Below are 6,000 nucleotides of genomic sequence, written 5' to 3' on the forward strand. Positions count from 1 at the left end.
AGGAAATGACAGATGTGAAGAGCGAGACCATCTTCAGCTACAGAGATGGCTGACATTTATAAGATGTGTTAAATCACTAGGGTCTCCTAGGTTGTTTAATATCATATATTGATTTGCTTCTGTTTCCCTGAAGGGAAGAAGGATTTGACTAACAGCGAATGTTCCCATGACAGCAAGTGCCAGAGGGTTTTACTGAACACAGAAAAATGGAAAGCTAGAAAGGAAAAGAAAAACAGAAGAATGATGGGTTGTGATATTGGAAAATAATATATACTTCACTGAGGCTGACATGGCCCTGAACAAGCAAGTGAAGAAGGTGAAATTTATCTTGGGCATCTTGCCACCTCCTCTAATAGCATCTGTAACCTCTTTTCTACTTCACTGTTCCTCTTCCCAAGGGGGCACCATCTTGATACCCCCAGAAAGCAAAGGTAATTAGAGTTGTTCTTAAGTACTTTTCACACATCAGCACTTGGTCCATTCACATACTCTCTGTTCTTTCTAATAAGTATGGTTAGGTGTCTCTTATGGCAGAATAATATTTTTTCTTGTGGTGGTGGTGGTGTTCCTTTTAGAACACAATTTGAATTTACAGTTAAACTTGTAATTATAATTTAAATTGCTAATCCTCCCAATTTCTGCAAGCATCACAGCACTAGTCCTCACAGTGTCTCCATGTGGTGAGCACAGTCAAGACTGTTCTGCCAAACACTGAAGGAGAACCAGGACACCAATTGTATACCACACCTAGCCTAGTGCCCAGCACGAAGCAAGGGCACGGTCGTAGTTCACAAATGAATCTCATGCATGTCCTTTGACTGCATCGGGAACAGAGACTCAAAAGAGGAGAAGCAAGCCACCCAAGTGACTTTTTAACATTTCCTTAACCCAGCACCCTCCCCCAAACTCCATGCCACACATGCAGTATTCCATCCCACTGTAGCATGCCTGGCTGCAGTTCTACAGTTACAAGCATTGCCACCCTTGCCCACCTCTGCCTGGGCCTACTGCCTGGTTTGTTTTTGACCCACTCAGTTCTAATTTTTCTGTATGCTATCAATGCCATCATTGTTATCATTGTCGATATTTATTAAGTGCTCACCATGTATCAGACACTGTCTTGAGCCATCTCACATATATTACCTCATTTAATTCATTGACAGACTTATGAAGCTATATCCTCATTATTCTCGTTTGCTAATGAGAGAACTGAGGCTCAGGGATAGCTTCAAGGTCATGCAGCTACTAACTGGCATTCCGGACCTGAATTCAGGTCTTCTGATTCTTCCTTCTCCCACAAGGGCCTGAACTAACAGGCAGTAGAACAAAACAAAAGTCATTATGGTTTCAAATGCAGGCAGCCCTTGATTTCTCACCTGCTTCCTCTCTTTTTTTCTGTAACGAATTTGTTGTGTGTCTTTGGGCAAGTCACTTGGCATCTCTGGGCTCTAGGCTCTTCATTTGTAGAAGTGAGGAGTTGCACTAGAGCTAGCTGGCCTTAAAGTGTCCCATTTTCAGATTTCTTCCTTCCTTTGCTGCCCAAGGCACACTCACCAAATGCCACCATCTACCTTTCAGGAATGAAGAATAGTGTGTTTAAAATGAAAAATACCTGCTGTTGCCTTTTCTCAGAAATCATTAAATGAAATTCATTAAGCATTTAGATGTAGGAGATCAAGGAATCATGGAGCGTCAAGATAACATTCTAATTACAAATTAATTATAAAAATCTAATAGCTATCACTTATTAAGGGTCTACTGTGTATGAGGAACCTTGCTGAATATTTCATAGATTGTTCCACTGAATCCTCAAACACTGTAAGGTCAGTATTCATATCATCCACCTTGTACAGAGGATGAAACTGAGGCTGTATGACCTCAGAGTGCTTAAGTAACCTACTTGAGGTCAAACAGCTGGTTGGGCTTGAAACTCAACTGGGCTTTACTACAAATCATCTCTCAGAGATTTTGCTAAAGTGTCCAACCCAGAGCAGAAATTGTCTCTGAAAATCCCAATTAATAGGTTCAGACAGAACTTTGCAATAGTGAAGAATTTCTCAAATATGCAGACTTTTTAAAATCAGAACCACAATGAGATACACAAATGGAGATCACAAGCCAACAAAACACGTAGCCTTGGTCCCAATTAAAGGGAGAAGAGAAGCATGTGTGCCTCTCTCTGAAATGGTTCACCAAATGCAGATGGAACTCTGCCTTCCTGTCAGTGTTGTCTCTATTTGTAGCAAAAAAGGTGCTTAAAAATGGAAAACATTGTTTTGAATGCAGCCATCAATCTCTTGTGCAATGTCAGTATCATTAATCTAATTAGTAATAAGAAGCCAGGTAGATTGTTATCAGAGCAGCCATCAATAGACAGCTGCTGCCCTATGTAGGAAGGCATTTTTTGCCTCTATGCAGAGACAGTGTGACGATGATGGCTCCTGTGGCAAATACCAGGACAGGAGAGCAGCTTTGCAGACGCCTCTCTATGGCAGCTTACAGAAGAATCTTACCTCAAGGACCCAGGTTTCCCAGTCTCTCCCCAACAATCCTGTATGCCATTATGAATACTGCTCTTCTTTCCACCTATTCAATTCCTCTCATGTCCAGTCCCAAAGTCTTCCAGCACCCACTAGCTTGGTATTTTTGTTGCATTCTGATTCTCTCATGGGATAGTTTTATCCTCTACACTAAAGAATGTTTGGTTCTGATTCTAGCTCAGCCATATGACCTTTGGCTAGTCACATTCTCTCTCTGAACTTCGGTCTTCATCTATTAAAAAAAAAGTGGTTGGGTGAAGAATGGAAGATCAGTTTTATTTCATGAGTCTTCTCCTTTCATTTGGTAATGGCTGTCTGAAAGCCTGGACATGCAATGCTGAGAAAGCTTGTGAAGTCAACTCTGATCTCAGCACAAAACACTATTAGGATTGATTGGTGATGTCTGCCATGGGCATAAGTGGAATGAGAAATGTATCCCTGTGCTATGTCACTGCCATCCATGGTCCAGATGGGTATCTGAGACTCCTCAGCTCTGACAATACATAATTGCTCTTCTTTGTATCCAGTGTCAGGAGCACACTCAAATTCTTTCAAGCTTTTCCAACAAAATATCCCAAGTGGCAGAGGTGAATTAACTGACATATACACTTAGAGACCAATGTAATAAAGGCAAAGAGAAAAGCATATCGAAGCAGTCACTGGTTCTAGACTTTCCAGGTCAGCCCCTATAAAACCAGCTGGATGTATTTCCTTCTTTGGTTGCCTTTGAGATTGCTTGTTGTATTTTTACAATAAACCATCCTTAGCTGAGCTGGACTGAGCTGATTGCAACCAAATTAACTCTGTTAAGTGTCCCCTATAATAGTCCCCACTTGCGAAGCACTTACATATATTAGGCATGTGCTAAGACGTAGACTTAATTTCATTGGTATTCATTATAATCCTGTGAAATAGATATCATTACCTTCATCCCACTCATGGTGAAATTGAGATTTAGAGAGGTTAAGTCACTTGCTGAAGCTCACAACTGTTAGAGCCAGGATTTCATGCAGTTTTCCCTAATCATAAGCCCTGTGTTCCTGACCTCTGCATTTGCAAAACAGCTTCCAAATTATATCTTTTTAATTTTAATCTTTAAAGAAGGTGGGGGTGCCAAAACTGACTGGTACTACAGGATATGGCATATTTATTCTGCAATGTCACATGCCTCTTGGGCGCAGGACCATATACCCCTGAATGTGTGCATATGCCAATTTGAGAAAGAGAAAACAAAATAGGCCAATCAAAGCTTATTCATGAAGAGTTACTCTGACGTATTTTCAGACAGCATTTTGGATGATTTTCTGAAGTTGCCTTCTCCCCTAGGCTGGTGACCTTGGGCACCTACTCAATCTCCATAGTCCACTCCTAACTGAACAACTCAACTGCACTCATTGCAGAAGCAACCTCCTGAATTCAAGTCCTCTGTTACTGTCCCCTTTCACAGAAAGCCTTTCATCTTCCAAAAAGGCAGCCAAAATATTTCATATGTTTATTAGAGGGTGATTTAGAAGCGTTAATATTTAATTCCTTCTCCCATTTTTTTAACAAGAGTTTGATTTTAAGACATCAAGTTGGCCAACTGAGCAATAATAACATGTCTGAGAGTGAAGAAATAGTACACTATTAACAAATGACTTCAAATTAATCCCAGGATATTTCCAACATGGAAATGCACCTCCTAACACCCTTATCTTTTTGGCCTCACGCACCTGGCTATGGAAGAGATTTACACTTGCAAATTCTAAGCTTTAACAGAGTAATATTTCTGCTTCAACCCAGCTTCAATGTATTCTTTAGAAATAAAGAAAAGAAAATACTTTGTTGTATTTGGCATTGAGATTTGTTCAGTGCAAAGAGGTGGCATTTGCTGGGATGAAAGAAAAAGGAGTATTTAAGGACTGGCATAAAAAATTGGAAGAAATAAACTGGAAGAATTGATGGCTCATGGGGCTTGAAGACAGACCTAGTGAGGAAAAAGGCTTTTCTATTTCTGCAAATTTAGTTCGAAGTTATTGTTTTTGTTCGGTAGGCCTGAGTTTGGGGTTAACCAAAAAACCTCCTGGTTTCCTTCAGGTACAAGGAGGGAAGCATAATAAGAACTATAGGGACAATTAGTTTTTTATTAAACATGTACCATATGCCAGGCACTGTGTTGAACTCATTTTGTGTCATTTTATTTAGTTTTAATCCCCTCAGCAACCTCAATAGGGAAGTTCTGTTATTGCCACTATTTTGCAAATGATGAAAATGAGACATGGATAGGCTAAAAAACTTATCACATCAGTAATAAGTGACAGAGCTGAGGTATTTCAAACCTGGAGGCTGTCCTCCCAGTCACAATATGCTGCCACTATGGAAAGGTCCTCCAGGCCCAAGAAGCTACAGTCCTGATCAAGGTCACTTCACCAGCACCCGGAAGGGGACCCTGGACTCCAGTGTCAAGGATGCTTTTTCTGTAGCATTCTCTATTCTTCCTACTACCCTACAGACTTGGGGTCCTTTACAGCTGAAAGAGACCTGAACACCATGGAATACTATGCAACCATAAAAAAGGATGAGTTCATGTCCTTTGTAGGGACATGGATGAAGGTGGAAACCATCATTCTAAGCAAACTATCACAAGGACAGAAAACCAAATACCGCATGTTCTCACTCATAGGTGGGAATTGAACAATGAGAACACTTGGACACAGGGTGGGGAACATCACACACGGGGGCCTGTCATGGGGTGGGGGAAGTGGGGACGGATAGCACTGGGAGATATACCTAATGTAAATGATGAGTTAATGGGTGCAGCACACCAACGTGGCACATGTATACATACGTAACAAACCTGCATGTTGTGCACATGTACCCTAGAACTTAAAGCGTAATAAAAAAATAAAAATAAAAATAGGCCAGGCACAGTGGCTCACGCCTGTAATCCCAGCACTTTGGGAGGCCAAGGCGGGTGGATCGCCTGAGGTCAAGAGTTTGAGACCAGCCTGGCCAAGATGGTGAAACCCCATCTCTACTAAAAATACAAAAATTAGCCAGGCATGGTGGCAAGCACCGATAATCTTAGCTGCTTGGGAGGCTGAGGTGGGAGAATTGCTTGAACCTGGAAGGTGGTGGTTAGTGAGCCGAGATCAAGCCACTGCACTCCAGCCTGGGCGACAGAGCGAGACTCCATCTCAAAATAATAATAATAATAATAATAAATAAAATAAAAAGATGATCTACTTCCCTTCTCCACTCCATTTTACTACGAGGTCACTGAGGCCCAGAAGTAATAATAGCCTGTCCAAGGTCAGAAACAAGAGCAGTGTCTCCAGGATCATCTTGTCCTTACTTCTTTATGTTTACTGCTTACTCCAACACCCTTCCCCACCTATGGCTACTGTGCATAGCACATCTATATTCAATAGTGCTTCTGTTATACCCACTTGCCTCATCAAAACTCATTCATCCAGTGTCC

The sequence above is a fragment of the Gorilla gorilla genome, chromosome 4, assembly GCF_029281585.2.
Source record: "Gorilla gorilla gorilla isolate KB3781 chromosome 4, NHGRI_mGorGor1-v2.1_pri, whole genome shotgun sequence".
In the NCBI taxonomy this organism is placed as follows: Eukaryota; Metazoa; Chordata; class Mammalia; order Primates; family Hominidae; genus Gorilla; species Gorilla gorilla.